Genomic DNA, 16,842 nt, shown 5'->3' with positions numbered 1-16,842 from the left:
TGGAAGGATCAAAGGAAGTTGGGGATTATTCTTGATCCTAGAAGCCAAGAACCAGTCTCATTTGTGGCTGATAGTAAAGAAGGAGGAAGTATAATTTCAAGGTTTCCAAATGTTTTCACAGAAAAGTTGAGAAAATTCGAAGTTTATTCTCATAAAATTAAAACGAAAGAGGGAGCAATTCCAGTGAAGCAGAAAATAAGGAATGTTCTTTTAATGTAAGAGAAAAATTAAAAGGAAATTGTAACTCAAATGCAAAAAGAGGATATTATAGAGGAGATTGAATCTTCAGAGTGGGTGTCTCCAATAGTTTTGGAAAGGAAAGGAGACGACTCTTTGAGATTATGTGTTGGCTTAAGAGCTGTAAATGCGAATCTTATTGTAGATTGTCATCCTCTTATTATTATTAATGAAGTGGTAAGCATGCTAGAGGGAGCAGTGGTATTTTCCACCATGGATGTACGGTCAGCATACCACCAAATAGAACTGACAGAGGATTTCAAACACTACACTGCTTTTCTTACACCATTGGGCTTGTTCCAATTCAAGAGGATGCCTTTTGAGTTGGCCACAGTGGCACAGTATTCAAAAGGGCCGTGTATCATATATTTAAGGATGTGGACACATTTGTTAAATGTTTTCAGTATGATATCCTCTTATTTTTAAAGGATCATCAAGAACACTTGACTCATCTTAAGGAAATGTGAACAAGGTAAGAAAAGCATGATTTAACTGTGAAGAAAAGTAAATGTAAATTATTTTGTGATTCGGCGGAATATCTGTGACACACACTGTCTGATAATGGAGTAGTGCCTAAAAAGATGGTTGTTGATGTTGTTGCTAATGCTCCATCACCAGACAGCAGAGAAAAGTTGCCCTCATTTGCAGGCATGTGCAAATATTTCATTAAATTCATTAGAGATTTTGCGACAAAAATGGAACCATTACATGCCTTTGCAAGAACAAATGTGGAATTTAATTGGACAGACATACAACAGCATGCATTTGAAAGCATTAAAAAAGATATTATTGACATTCCGACCTTAAAACATTTCTTTGTAGGGAAGGAATGCATATTTACGTTGATGCTATTTTGCTTGGGGTGGGTGGAATATTACCTCAAAAATCTGGAAAGCACGAATAGAATGTGGATTTTGTAGCAAGGACTCTAAATGACACAGAGAGGAGGTATACTGTAATTGAAAAAGAATTACTGGCATGTGTTTGGGCTACTGAACACCTCCATAAATATGTCTGGGGGTCTCATTGTCAGGAATAAGGCTGTGCGCGGTCCAGGTCCCGCCCGAAACTCCGCTGTGCGGATTTGCAGCGCTTTATGCACACCACTTGTCATCCCCTCTTGTTCCAAAAGTGGCCATCAGCGTCATCTGGCCTGTGGTAAAGCTCAAGTAGCTGCAGGCTCAGGATATTGGTGGACAAGATGCACTTATCAGTGCTATTCTATGAAGGGTCTACAATTTCCATGTTTTTAGAAGCAGCAGCCATCTTGGGGTTTGGCAGGCCTATAAAGCCCAGCCACACCCAAGCACGTTGCTCACTATTTTGAAGACTTCGATGCAGTCAGACCTCGTGGGGGTTACTCTGAAGAAGAGCAGATTTCCTGTGTGGCAGGTGGACGGCAAATAGGAGTATCCTTGTTTCCATGGTGAATTCAGATACGAGTAAGTCGTACTCATAGCGGTAAGGTCTTGATGAGCCCAATCTTGAAGGGAGTTGTTACTTCCAAAAGGTAAAGCGCCCCTTAGCACAACGAGCAAAGCGTTTTCAGTTTTCAGAGTAAAGCAGCCTTGGAGCGACGACTAAGGCGCTTAGGAACACAGAAGTAAAGCACCCCTTAGCACAACGAGCAAAGCGCTTCAGGACACACATGTAAAGCGCCCTTGGCACAGCAATCAAAGTGCTTCAGTGTACATGAGGAAAGCGCCCTTGGCACGACAATCAAGCGCTTCAGTTCACATGAGTAAAGCGCCTTTGGCATGGCAATCAAAGTGCTAGAGTCCGCATGAGTAAGGCACTCTTGGCACAGCAATCAAAGCGCTTCAGTCCACATGAGGTAAGCGCCCTTGGCACGGTACTTAAGGTGCTTCAGTCCACATGAGTAAAGCGCCCTTGGCATGGCAATCAAAGCGCTTCAGTCCACATGAGTAAAGCGCCCTTGGCACGGCAAGCCAAGCGCTTCAGTCCACATGAGTAAAGCTCCCTTGGCGCGGCAATCAAAGCACTTCAGTCCACAGGCATAAAAAGCCCTTGGCACAGCAATCAAAGTGATTCAGGCCACATGAGTAAGGTGCTCCCTTAGCATAACGAGCGTAGTGCTTAAGATGAAACAAGTGAAAGCGCTATCTGGCATGAGGAACAAAGCATTTCAAGTTCATTGAGTAAAACTTTGTTGTGAATGTGAAAGCATTTTTTAAGATAAGCAAATTATAGTTTTCATTGTTTTTTGGAAAGCATAATATGTGAAAAGCATATATAATTCTTTGAGAATTTCTAGGCTATGATCAAAAGTTTATGTTATGAATGCATAGTTGTTACGGGATTGATATTCAGAGTATGACCATAGTCCAAAGCTCTTGCCATCTCTTGGTTCTGAGTTTGTAGTTTGTTCTTGTTCCATGATGCAAAGACGGGGCTTTGCCCCATTCAATCTGATATCACGGATACCCCTTTAGTCAAGAGTCTATTGATGAGTTATACTGCTATGAATGAGTATATGCATATTTGTTCTAACCTTTTCTTTTCAGAACTCTCTCCCTGCAGTTCCCTGCCCTAATTCCCTTCCCCCCACCTGGCTTCATCATAACTCTGTGCTGTAATAGCTTTCTGAGTTGGTGACGCCGGGAGGTGGGCCTTTTGTCCAGAAACATGCAGATCCAGAGGAAAGGACACTGTGACACTCATTTCATCCTTAGAATGGATCATAGGCCATTATTAAACATGTTATCACCAGTGGGAGGTTAGAATGCTACTGCACGGATTGCAAGACTGACCTTGAGGGTACAAGAGTATGAGTTTAAGGCAGAATATGTCCCAGTCAAAAAGAATGTAATGGCAGATTGCCTTTTCAGATTGCCATGTAGCGTGAATGAGGAAAAGGAGGTCACTGGAGAGCAGGAGATGATTGTTAACATTAAAGATGTTGTTGAGGGTGAATTTAATGGGATTGATGAGAAATTATGGACAGAATGTGAAGCCAATGATGTGTTACTGCAGGAAGTTAAGAAATACGTTGTGGAAGGTTGGCCTAGGAAAGATAAATTTGTCTCTGGAAATATTAACATTTTGGAATTTTCAGAAGATTTGTAGTTGCAGGGTAGAGTGCTTTAAAAAATAGCAAGTGTGTCCCACCTGCATCGATGCAAGAAGTGATTCAGAAATTGGCTCACAAGGAGCATTTAGACATGTCTTTCATGAAGAGGCTCATCAGAGAAATTCTTTGGCGGCCATGTTTGGATAGGCAATTTGACAGAATGGTGAGAGAATGCTATCATTGAATAAAGGGAGAAAGGTCACTTAATGTAAGTCCTGCTCCTCTGAAACTGGTGAAATGGACAGAATTTCCATGGCAAAAACTTGCATTGGATATTTCAAGACCATTTCATTCTTTGCCACAAGATGCTAGGTTTACATTGGTACTCATGGATTATCACTCTAAGTGGCCTGAAGTTACATTTCTGATTCAAATTAACATCACTGTTCTCATTGAGTTCCTGAAAGAGAGTTTTGCAAGAGAAGAATACCCTGAAGTGTTGATAACTGATAATGGTGTCCAGTTGAAATTTAGAGAAATGGAAGAATTTCCCACGAGGTGTAAAATACAACATTTCACCACAACCTTGTATGAACCTCAAAGGAGTGGGCAGGTGGAAAGATTCAACTGTGTACTAAAGGATTGGGTTGTGGATGCTAGAAAATATGGATGGGAATGGAAAAATGTGTTGAGAGAGAAATTATGGTTATATCGGATAACACCTCATACAGTCACAGAAGTCAGTCCGTTCCGATTGTTGTGAGGGAGAGAACTCATATCTCAGCTGTGCCCATGCTGGTTCAGGAAAGCGTAGGTGAAGAAGAATGGGGTAAGTGGCATTGAGGATGTGACCCGGAAGGTGGAGGACAAGCAAAACAAGATGAAGACATGGTATGACACTAAGTGGAAAGTGAAAGAGCCTAAGTTTGAGGTGAAGGACTGGGTGAGAATTTGGTTGCTGGGAATTTTAACCAAATATATACCGAAATATGGCAAAGCAATGAAAGTAATAAAGGTTAACGCTAAGATTGTAGTCACACAGGATGGCAAAGTATGGAACGTCAGATGAGTGGCAAAAATGAGAGAGATAATGAGTGATGGAAGTAAAGATTCAGAAGATAATTAATTCCTCAGAATTGACAAATCTGAATGGAACGACCGATGTACAGAAGAAAGGCAAGTTTTGGAAAATGCTGACTTTGTCATAAATGAAAAAAATAATTCCTATTTGTGACTCTGTGTCATCAAGACCTATAGAAACTAATCAATTGAGACAAGTATCTAAAAAAAATACAAAGTTTTTTTTTAATTAAATTACTAGGAGAAAGATGTGTGACATACATATAGATTTAAATATTAACGTTTTAGATCAAATAACTTGTGTACCTTTTCTTTGTCATATTTATGGTGAAGGTTATTATTCATTAATGTGTACCTAAGGAATGTGTTTTTACGTTGGGAGGACAGGCCCAGCTGGACCTCCGCAATCTTCCAGGCTCAGCGTCTCAAGTCCTCTCACCTTTTTTGACAGTCGACACTCCACTGGCGATAAACCCCCAGGGTCTGCACTTTCCAGGCCAAGGCTCTCCAGTTCCCTTGCTTCTGATGGGCGTTGACCTTTATGGATGTAAAAGACAAATGAGATCACAAATGCACTTTTTAAAGGGAACTGTTTATTTTACACACATTTAGGAAACACATACCACAAGCATTTTGTAATTGCTAACAGCCAACATATGTAAAGCTCACACAGTTATAAGTACAGAGACATAAATACACACTTTTGGAGTCATCTGCTGACCATCCACAAACCTGGTCATGGCCTACACTGACTAAGCATGACCACTGACATCATGTAGCCCAGGGCCAAGCAGCGTGTACTGGGATGTGAGCAACTAGGAAACACAGCACATCATTGTGACCTTCTGATGGGTAAACTACTTCTGCATGACTTTATAGACACATTTACAAACAGGCACATTGACTCACTTCATAGGGTCCATACAGGCAACTAACATGGTACAGACTACGCCATAAGACTGAGGTGGCAATGGAAGGGATTGCATGGGTGTCACTGAAAGCTTCTTCTCTGTGGATGTGTGGAAATGTGCTCTATCTAATGGAATCTCATTGTACTTCTGAGTGGGTTTGTGTGGTATGTACTGGTATCACAGGAAACATATCTTACCATCTGTGGCGCTCCTTAAATGATGACATTCATCATACCAAGGTGTGTTTGGTCTGATTGGTTGCATGTAACAAAGCCAGTGATTCACATGTCATGATTTGCTCTGCAATAACCAGCTATCTGCACTGTGGGTTTGTCACTTGTACAATAGGCCTTGTTGGAAAGTGGATTACTGGTAAGGGCAGGTAAGTACCTACACCTAGCAATAGGCCACTAACTCCCACTTAGGTCCAATTAGGTCTCAATAAATTAAACCCAGCTCAACCCTTGGTAGCTTGGCAACGAGGACAAGGCTTAACTTAGGAGAAAATTGTGTAAGGCATTCAAAAATCACAAAACAGTAAATATGTAAAACACAAAATACAATACAAACCCAATGCAAATTTATAAAAATAAATTATATTTATATCTTTAAAATGACACCAAAATGATAAGATAAGGGGAACCAGAGATATGAATTTTTAAAGAATTAATGTTTTCTAGCGCATAGAAGCAACTAGCACTCAAAGGGTTAAAAAAGGTCACACTAGAAAGGTACAAAGTCTAGAGTTCTGGCCACCCACAAGGTAACACTGTTACACTTACTTTCAGAATTGTTTTTTGATTCAGGAAAGTTGTCCACAACATCAGCCAAGATTTCAGAGGCTCTCCAAATTTCTGGGTCTTCTTCCAGAGTTTCTTTTTGGGTCCTTGAAGTGTCCACAACTTGATCCAAGGTGCCCGAAGCTCTGAGTTGCTCCTTGGGAGTTGGGACTACAATTCCCAAAATGCACCTGGTCAGAATCCTCAAATGGCCACTGGACGCTGGTCAGCTGGGATCTGATTGCAGGACTTGACCCAGGGGACTCTGGGCAGCTCCTCTGCACCTCTAGCTACCAGGGAGGCCATTCGTGAAGCAGTAGTAGACAGGCAAAGTCCTCTTAGTGGTGAAGCCCAAGTGTGCAGCTGGTGCAGTCCTTCAGAGTGCAGTGTCCAGGTCAGGGTTCCAGCAGGACAGCCCTTCTTCTTTGTCTGGTTCCTTGTATGGATCTGAGGTGTGGGTGCAGCTCTGCCATATTTATCCTTTCCTTGCTCTTGGGTGGAAAGCAGATGGGGCAGGTTATCCAATCACAGACAGGCTCCTTCCCCCTTTGATGACCATTTTCTGGGAAGTGTGGCAAAAATCAATCACAGGGAGCAACATTCATCAAAAATCAAACATAGCTGAAAGTGATTTTTGGAGGTTAGATCTGGCTGAGCCTATCCACTGGTGTGGCTAACAATCCTAACAACACCCCTCACCTAATCTAATCAAGAGGGCACTTCATTTTCTGGTGTTACAGGATGTGAGGGAGGGGCTGAGATGCTCCAAATGTCCTTCCCTGCCTTTGAAGACCAGTTTGGCCGCTCCCCCCCCATCCTGCTTCACCATCTGCTGAGGCAGATCTCCTCCCGCAAGCCCATCCTTTGTGTTCAGCTCAGGCCACTTCACACCTCATCAAGGCAGCCTGGCCAGTTTGCAAGAGGCTGGCCAATCAGAGAAAGGTACTATATAGCTGAAGTTAGCAACTTTCAGGTAGTGTTTTAGAACTCTTTTATCTGAACTAGTTATATTGAATCCAACAATTGCAAGCTGTGAGATTTATTATAACAATCATTTTTTTCCCAAACTCAAGGTATCTGGCACTTAAGGGGACTTTGTTAATTAAAATAAAGTCTCAAAATTTTAGCCTATGGAGGCCATTCACTACAGTAAGGAAAAAACAAATTTGGCTATTTTACTTCACCAGGGCTTTTAAACTATTTTATAAGGTCCCTGCTTATACGTACATGGCACCCAGCCCTAGAGGCACTTAGGGCACACCTTAGGGTGGCATATGTAAAGATAAGGCAGTTTAAGACTTTGGAAGTACTTTTAATTCCAAAGTCAAATTTGCATATAATGTTAGTTTAAAAGCAGCCAGCAAGACATGCATGCCTTCAAAATGACTCTGGGCACCTCAGCAGTGCACCTATGAGTGCACCACCCATGCTGGGATCCCTAAACCTTCATTCCCTACCATATAGTAGGGACTTACAGGTAGATTGACATAGCCAATTATAATTAGCCTAAATTGCATACTCATTTTACACAGAGCACAGGCCCTGGGAATGGTTACCAGAGTCAGGAAAACTCCAGCAAAAAGTGAAAAATGGGGCAAAAAGTTAGGGGGCCTTTGCAATCAGCCCTGTTTTCTCACAGGTCTGTACTGTACAAACATGACTTGCAGAAAGGTGATAACACACCTGTGGGAGTAAGGGGCCTGTCATTAGACAATGACCCACATCGACAATGAGTATCAATGGAAATAAGTACCAGGTCATGTGGTTATCTCAGTCCTCATTACTAATGTAGTCAATGTAAAAGCGTTCAGGTCAAATCTTACTTCAGAAGATGCAATTTGGCCACATCCAAGGATCAGAAGGTCTACAGGGAGTAGACCCAGTACCTCAGTTGCATAGCCACATTCACTGTGCACCAGCCTGGGCTATGTACCATACTGTGAAAATAATTTGACCAGCCTTGCTCCCTGCAGGCTGAGCATACAGAACCTATATGAACATCAGATTTACATCATTTCGTGCATGACAGTATATCCTGTGGCTATTTTATATGTGATATCAGGGTTGTGTGGCACTCTGAAGGGCTCAGTGATTTTTACATTGGTCTCATGCCACAGTTTGGCAAGTCCTGATCTGTGCTGAGCTATTTGTTGGACTTTACATCCTCAACTGACTCAAACAGTATACTTACACAGCTCATGCTGAAATGAACATACATTTACTGTGTTAGTTACCAAAATGAGATCATCAGATATATTATTGTTTGGCTGTAAAGTTTACTTGCGTAGATACATTAATGCAATACAAGGAGGATCTAGGGCTTATCACACAACCCAATGGTCATTTGAAATACTCACATTCCAGGGCTCCACAATCCACAACCTGTACATCCTATATATGGACCACAGATTGTGAAAACAGACACCCAAATAATTCACTGGTTCGCAGAGGCACAGTTTAGCCTGTGAGTAAGGAAAGGATGGTTTTGAACATAGTCAAATATATATGTAAGATATTTACCTATTTCTCTGGTGAGCCATAGAACTGATCATACAGGGGAAGGCCCGCTTCAACAAGTTTCGCCAGCTCTTCTGGAGAGCAGGCAGGGCCCCTTTCACCTTCTTGGCCTGGCATCATTGGCCCCAGAGGTGGCAGACAGCAGCTACAGCAGTGGAGGTATTGATGACAACAGTGTCAACAGGTGAGTTATTTTCCAAACTGGGGCATACATGAGCACCAGGTACACAGTCATCATAGTCAACAGGCACAGCCACTGGGCCATAACCATCACAGTCAACAACATTAACCTATGGCTGTGTCTGCCGCGGTTGGAACTGCCCACTGCGGGGTGGACTTTTTCCTGTGGCGGGAGATTCTTAAAGTCCAATGAACGAGGTCAGGCATCCGCCATTTTGGCAGTTGAAACTACAGTTTTGGTGACTGTTAAATGCTTCACACATCTATTAATGTGGATCAACATCTCCACAGATGTAAAGCTCCCTTGATTTTTAGATTCTCCTGCACAGTCATCAGTCTAGTGCTTTGCTGGTCATAGATGCCATACAACAGTGGTGAACTGTACCCTGCCGGTGACAGTATTTTTGGCAGTCGGAACACACTTTGCAATATCAAGGGACACAAGAGGAGCAGATATGTGTGATATGTATACATATATGTTGTAGACCCATCTAGACAACCATGAGGATCATAGCTGGACCTTGAGAAGAAGACTTTTTTTATGTGTAATGGGTGTAATGTATTTGCATATGTGGTCTTTCTCATCAGATATGTAGGTCTGGACACAGTGACTAATGCTCCAACTCATTTCATTCCACAAATTGGTACCCCGGGGGGAGGGAGGATACAACAACCTCCAGTCTTCCATCCATTTCAAGACCTCCAGACCATGGAAGAACATGGCCTAATAAAGCAGTTCTGTCTGAATAGGAAAACAATCCAAGATCTATGTCATCAGTTGGAGCTAGATCCCTTGCATCAAAACAGGAATCCAACATGTATATCACCCATTGTGAGACTCATGGCAGTATTAGACTTCCTAGCCACACAGTCATTTCAATATACTGTGGCTATATCTGATGGTATGTCACAACCTATGTTCAGTAGTGTTTTCAAAACCATGCTATCCACAACGATGAAGCACATTGATAGCTATATCAAGTTCCATAGACGGGAGGATTTAGCCAATGTGAAGTTGACTTCTATGGATTTGGTCACCTCCCACATGTTGTGGGGGCCATTGATAGCACCCACATTGCATTGGTACCACTGCATGGCAGTGAACAAGTCTATCACAACAGGAAGCACTTCCATTTGATCTATGTGCAAGTTGTCTGCTTGTCATATCTGTACATTTCAAACGTCTGTGTCCAATTCCCAGGTTCAGCCCATTATCCCTTTGTTATGCAGAAAAGCACTATACTCCAGCTTATGTCACAATTGCAACCCGGGAGGGACTGACTTGTTGATAAGTTACATCTGTCATGATCTTGTGGGTGCATTGTCAGGTGTAACTATCAGCAAGTGTGTGACTCATTGTGGCACTTATGTCTCATTACAAAACTGGAGACTTAGCATATCCTAACTGTCCTTAGTTGTGAACACTGCTGAGGAATCCAGCTACGCCAGGGGAAGTCCACTTCAATGAGGCCCATGGAAGAACACGCCAGCCAGTTGAGTTGGCTTTTGGACTCCTGTAGGCCAGATTTTGCTGTCGTACAAGACTAGGGGAGTACTCTGCTACTTACCCAGGAAGGTGTGTCAAATCGGCGTGGTGTGCTGCATGCTCCATAACATCGCCCTGCAAAGGAACATCCCTTAAATCCCAAATGAGGGGGAGCCTGCATTGCCACCGGGTGAGAATCCGGAAATGCCAAATGAATATGATAGTGGTGAAATGGAAGGAGCTGACTTGTGACAAGATCAACAACTTCTTCTCATGAGTGATGGTCATAAAATGTCATGACTTTGACTGCACAATGAACTGTTTTTGTGATGATGTGAGTAGTATACTTGTTGGAAAATTTCAGAAGCTGAAGCTCTGGCAAATTCTGGCAGTGTGTGTCGGATGAGAAAGCCTTTGACAAAATCACATTTTGGAGATATTGCTTTGTTTGTATGAGATTTATTACATGGACTGTGTTCTCCAGATGTTCGCTAGGTGAATTGTGTCATATGTTTGGTTTCATAACTACAGTCCTTGTTTTTGCATTTGTTCAGGTACCTTCACCATGACATCTTCATTGGGACATTTCCTAGTTCTGATATTGGCAGGTATATGATTCAGTTGGGACATGCACAGTGGACATGGATTGTGCCTGGGAACATAGGTCACAGACTTTGGGTGTACAAGACCTAGGTCAAGACAGCTTGCAGAGTGATAAGATGGAAGTTTCAAAGACTCCATTGGACTTCTTCCTTGTTGTGTGGTGGCCCTGATGCATGTGTGTCATCATGTGGTCAGAATATATGTGGTCCTAGGCTGAATTTGTGTTCGTTTCCCTTCACATTGGCGAAACACTCTTTGTATGCACTATATGTAGCTGTTGATGTGTTTCATCATTGTAGGCTAAAGTGCTTGAGAAACATCACTGACTTTTGTTCAGAAACTGTTGTACTGCCATCTTTCTGAATCTTGCATTATATGATGTTGGATTCCTTTTGTGAGGTAAGTGATACGGCTCCAGCATATGACATCAACAAATTTCATGTTTCCCTATTCTACAAGACAATGTTTGATATATCCCTTCCTTACATGGTATGGAGGTCTATACCTGTAATTTTGATCATTTACGGAGTATGATTCAATCATGTATGATTTGCTGTGTTTCAGACATATTGACAGCCTATGAGCTAAGCAATGAAATAGCATTTCTTCTTTGACAAGAAACTTGTATGTATGTGTTTGTGTAGAGTGATTGTAATCCTGAGCTTGACACTGTCCATGCAACTTGTCCCTGCTTCCACAAGTAGATTGTTTTTTCATTGTGTGGTTCCCATGTTCTTTCATATCTACATTGCTAAATGTGAAATTTAAGACAGCAGACAATAAGTTTGTGACTGGTGAGTTTATTACAGTGCTAAGGGTGAAAATAACTTGTGGCAAAAAGTTACATAAATTAAACTTGAAGGGATCAGTCATGGTGAATGAAATCATCAATGTAGATTTGACACCATCAGAAGTCCAAAGTCCAGAGTATTCCTCACGTCAGAAATATAATGGGGTTCAGGATCAGTCCACAGAGGGAATGCGTGACACACAAAGGAGGACCTTAAGGATGAGATTTAAGGTGTCTTGCTGGCAATGGTAGGTGCCTTGCCATCTACACCTCCTGGAGTTTTACGTGGAAGTCCCTGCTTGCAAGGGCGAGGGAGGTTCAGCTGCTGCAGAGGCAGGGGTGTCTGAAGATGATTGGTCCTCCGGCCGGGCCTCTCTTTCTGTGTCTGCCCCAGATGTGCTTTGGATTCATGTAGTTGGTCCACAGGAAGGTGTAGATATCGGGGGTAAAATCCCTGCTCAGGGTCATATGGATGTCCCTGAGCACCCCTGTTAGGGTGGCATGTTGAAATTATGGGCCTCCTTATGCTAGTTCATGTCCCTTTGCAGCTGCATGATTTTCCAGAGTTCGGTCAGCATATGACCCATCATGCCTCTGGACTCCTGATAGACCCCCAACACTTGGTTGATGGCATTCTGGTTGCGAGTTGCCTCAGTGGACTTATTCTGCTGGCCCACAGCATCCCTCCCATGGACCCTAGCCCCACAAGGCTGTACCCTTGGCACAGGGTGCCCTCTCCAACTGGATCCTGGACCGTCAGTGTGAGGATTGTTGATTTACACCTCAGGGTACAGGACTGGGGGGCACAAGATGTTAGCAACTCTGCTTGGTACAAAGGTTAGGGGACAGATTGTTATCCGTGATGCTGAAGCAACTTGGGTGAGAAGTGTTGTGGGCACAGTAAGACTTACTCTTGCCTTTTGATCCAGCTGCCCAGATGGGTCAGGAACATCATCCACGTCCACATGTTCAGAAGTGTCTCCATCACTGAGGTCTTCATCCAGAAGTGGGTTGGGAGTCTGCTCGGTGGACAATGTCTGGCCAGGTGTTATGGCAGCTTGGCCTGTTGAGAAATAGAGTACATTGTTATTGGTTGAAGTGTGGAATCTAAATCCAAGGATTTTTGTGTCACTGTAAGTACAGACCTTGGACAGTCTTAAGTGGTCAGTTTGCTGATTGTGCTATCTGACCATGGTATTGATGTTGTTGGCACGAAGCTCATTAGATGGGTTGATATGTTGCACTTCAGATGAGGGAATGAACATGACATCTTAGAAACAGTTAATCCAATACAGTAGAGAGGAAACGTGTGTTTGACCATTCCAAGGCCTAGCTGTGTGAGATACAGGGGAACACACACCTTTGTTTTGTATGTAGCTGTATGCATCATATGAGCAGTGCTGATTCATTGTGCTAACTACCACTACCAATCTGATGAAGCAGCTTAATGCCTTAGGAATAATTCATGTACATACTTGGTAAGGTGTCATTCCTGTCCTCAATAGTTTCATTTTGGGATATGAGGTAAAAAGCAAGCTAGGTAGACAGACACATCTCTGAATTGAGCATGATATGTAGATTGCTCACTCTCATGTGAGTCAACATCATTTGAGAGATGGCAAAGAGGTGTATTTGTACAAGTGCAGAAAGGCATATTGGTTTTACGTTATAGAAACAGCACCTCCTGGTAGAAGCAGTCATGTCACTTGCTGACTACCAACACTACCCAAATGCTAAACTCCCAGGGTAGGGTACATCATTTGAGAGATGGCACATAGGTGTATTTGGACAAGTGTAGAAAGGCCTGTTGGTTTGAGGTGCAGAAACAGGGCCTCGTGGTAGTTGTAGTCATAGCAGTTGCTGACTCCCCACATTACAAAAATGCAAAACTCCTAGGGCAGGGTACATCATTTCAAAAATGGCACACAGGTGTAATTGGGCAAGTGCAGAAAGGCCTGCTTGCATAAATTTCAGAAACAGAGCCTCCTGGTAGCTGTAGTCAGGTCAATTGCTGACTCCACACACTACATAAATGATAAACTCCCAGAGGAATGAACATCATTTCAGAAATGGCACACTGGTAAATTTGGGCAATTATAGAAAGGCCTGGTGGTTTGAGGTACAGAAACAGAGACTCGTGGTAGTTTTAGTCATTTCACTTGCTGACCCCCACACTACACAAATGCTAAACTCCCAGAGGAGGGCACATCATTTGAGAGATGACACACAGGCATATTTGGAAGAGTACAGAAAGGTCAGATGGTTTGAGTTACAGAAAGAGGGCCTCCTGGTATTTGTAGCCATGTCACTTGCTGACTTGCCACACTACCCAAATGCTAAACTCTCAGGGGAGGGTACATCAATTGAGAGATGACACACAGGTGTATGTGGACAAGTGCAGAAAGGCTTGTTGGTTTGAGGTTTAGATACAAGGCCTTGTGGTAGTTGTAGTCATGTCATTTGCTGACTGCCATACTTCAGAAATGCTAAACTCCAAGGGGAGGATGCATCACTTGAGACATGGGCATACAGGTGTATTCGTACAAGTGCAGAAAGGTCTGTTGGTTTGAGGCACAGAAACAGGGTCTACTGGTATTGTAATCATGTTACGCTCTGTACTTCCCAACACTTGACAACCGTTTAGTCTTACATTTCTGTTGCCACAGTGCATTTAGGTTGGACCATACATTTACATGTTGGCACATACCATGGGTCCTGGGATGATCTTTTGATACTGAAATACTTACAGACCCCATGCCAACATATGGCATGTAATGTAGTTTGATACATATGATGTTCTGTATGACAATGCACATTGACAAGCTTACATCTCTGCAACTCTGGGTATTGCATGTTAAGAAAGTAGATGGATAACACAGTGGCAAAAGGTGACATGTGAGCATAGCAGACACTGAAGATTTGTGACAGTTTTTGTGTTGTAACTTACCAGACTCTACTCCCTCAGCTATTGATATCAAGCCCTCATGATGCAGGATGGCCCAGACCTTCTCCTACCAGGCAAAGAGTTGTATTTGGGCACTAGGAGGGCTGCTCAGGTCTTCAGGGACTTCAGGTGATGCCTGGAGGCCAGGTAATGCACCTTCCCCTTCAGGTTGTTCCACCTCTTCCTAATATCCTCCTTTGTGCGAAGGGTGGTGCCTACAACATTCACTCTGTCGACTATCCCTTGCCACATTTCCATTTTCCTACTGAGAAGAGTAGGCTGGACTCGTGAGCCAAACAATTGTGGCTCTACTCTTATAATTTCATCCACCAGGACTCTCAACTCATCTTTAGAAAAGCAGGTATTTTTGAGATGTGACATGGATGTAAATTAAAGAGGGTGACAGGGACTTACTTAAAAAAAAAAGTGATATGAGGAGTAAATGGACAAAAGTGTGTGAAAGGTGTTTAATGGGATGGTAATAAAAGGGTGCCTTATCTATTAATGATATGAAAAATAGTGGACTCTGGTCTCTTTCTTGCAGTGAAGAGGCAAATGATCATGGTCTGGGAAGGGGGTGTTTTATGGTGTGATTTGCTGGTGTGTCCACTGGGCCAATGTATCTCAGCTGTGTTGTTTTTTACTCCATCCAACGGGCATTTGTCTGTTGCTTTCCGCAATGCGGACCATGGCAGCCGAGTGCCGTCAGCTGACTGCTGAAAGGAGACTGCCATGTCGACTGTGTTATTGTAGTTGGCTCAGCAGTTCCACGTGGCCATGTGGGCGAAGGAGTGCCCATTGCCAAGATTGCAGGCTGCTGCGCAGCTGGTAGTCATACATTTGTTTTGGTGGTTGGTGGTTCAGGCTGCAGACATCATAATATGGTAGTCTGGAAACCACCAGTGCAACGGTCTTTTAGGGACCACCACCGTCGTGGTCTGGCGTTATGACCTTAAAACTTGTAATCAGGCCCTGGATGTTGTGTACCTGCAAATCTTCCTCTGTATCCATGTAGTAAAAAATATTAGTCCACCAAAATTGGGAAAAATAAAATGAATCCAATAGAGATCCCTCAAAGCAATCCAAAGTATCAAGGAATCATCAAACACCCAAAAAAGGTGTTAAAAAAAGAAATGTTCTAGAAAACCCAAAAAAGTAAATCAAAGTAAAAAGCAATGGTTCATTATAAACCAAAATTGATTTATTTAAAAAAAATGGAAACCCTCAATGCCCATAGGGCATGTTGTTTACCTGTAAAATAAATAGGAAAACCCACCCACAAAACATATTACGTTGATAAAAATGCATATACATCACACTCAAACATAAATATATAAGTAACATAACACATTTTAACATAACATAACTGTACATTATTAAAACAGTGTACGAAAACCCCAAACTACAAACTAGTGAAAACCACCACTATTAATAAATCTAAGGGGCACATTTATGGAAAGTGGTGCTGCACCGAGTGCAGCACCACTTTCCCTGTGCCTCTTAGCAACCCCCTACCGCCACCATGTATGCACCATATTTAACATACGGCGCACCATGGCGCAGGGTGGGGGACAATAGCACCATCTTTCATGACGCTATAGATGTACTCTGCAGGAGTAGCACCAAAATATTGGTGTTACTCCTGCAGAGTACATAGGGCCCCATTCTAAAGAATGGAAGTCCCCTTTTAACGCCTGCTCTTGAGCAGACGTTAAAAGTGCCGTAAAAAATGTGGTAAGGAAATCTCATAGACTTCCTTATGCCATTGTTCCTGCTCCCCTAATGGGGGAACCCCCCTTTGCATGCATTGTGCCTGGTGCAGGCATAATGTAGCGCAAAGGGTTACAGGTTGGCGCAATGCATGCATTGCGCCACCCTGTAAATACGGTGTTAGGATTTTGGCCTCATTGGGCCACATTACGTCAGAATAAATTATGTTAATTTGGTGCAAGGTGGCGCTATGGGCCTATAAATATGCCCTAAATATATAACAGCACTACAACTACTTTCTAGACCTCCTTCCCAAGCCCCTCTACCCTCAAAACTATGAAAAATCCTTAAAAAACACTTACTTGTTATGATGAATTGAAGCAACTTTCCTCGACTGGGTCCCTGGAAAATAGACTGAAAATATAACAAATAGATTATAAAATAGAAGATAGCAAAACAATGTCCGCTAAAAGAAACTAAGAAAAAGACTATCTCCCCATAGAAATGAATGGGAACTAATTTAAAAATGTTGAATAAATTATTAGATATGTGAAGCATGTCAAGAAATGTTGTA

Source organism: Pleurodeles waltl, chromosome 5 (genome assembly GCF_031143425.1).
Source record: "Pleurodeles waltl isolate 20211129_DDA chromosome 5, aPleWal1.hap1.20221129, whole genome shotgun sequence".
Lineage (NCBI taxonomy): Eukaryota > Metazoa > Chordata > Amphibia > Caudata > Salamandridae > Pleurodeles > Pleurodeles waltl.
This window is presented reverse-complemented; position numbering follows the sequence as displayed.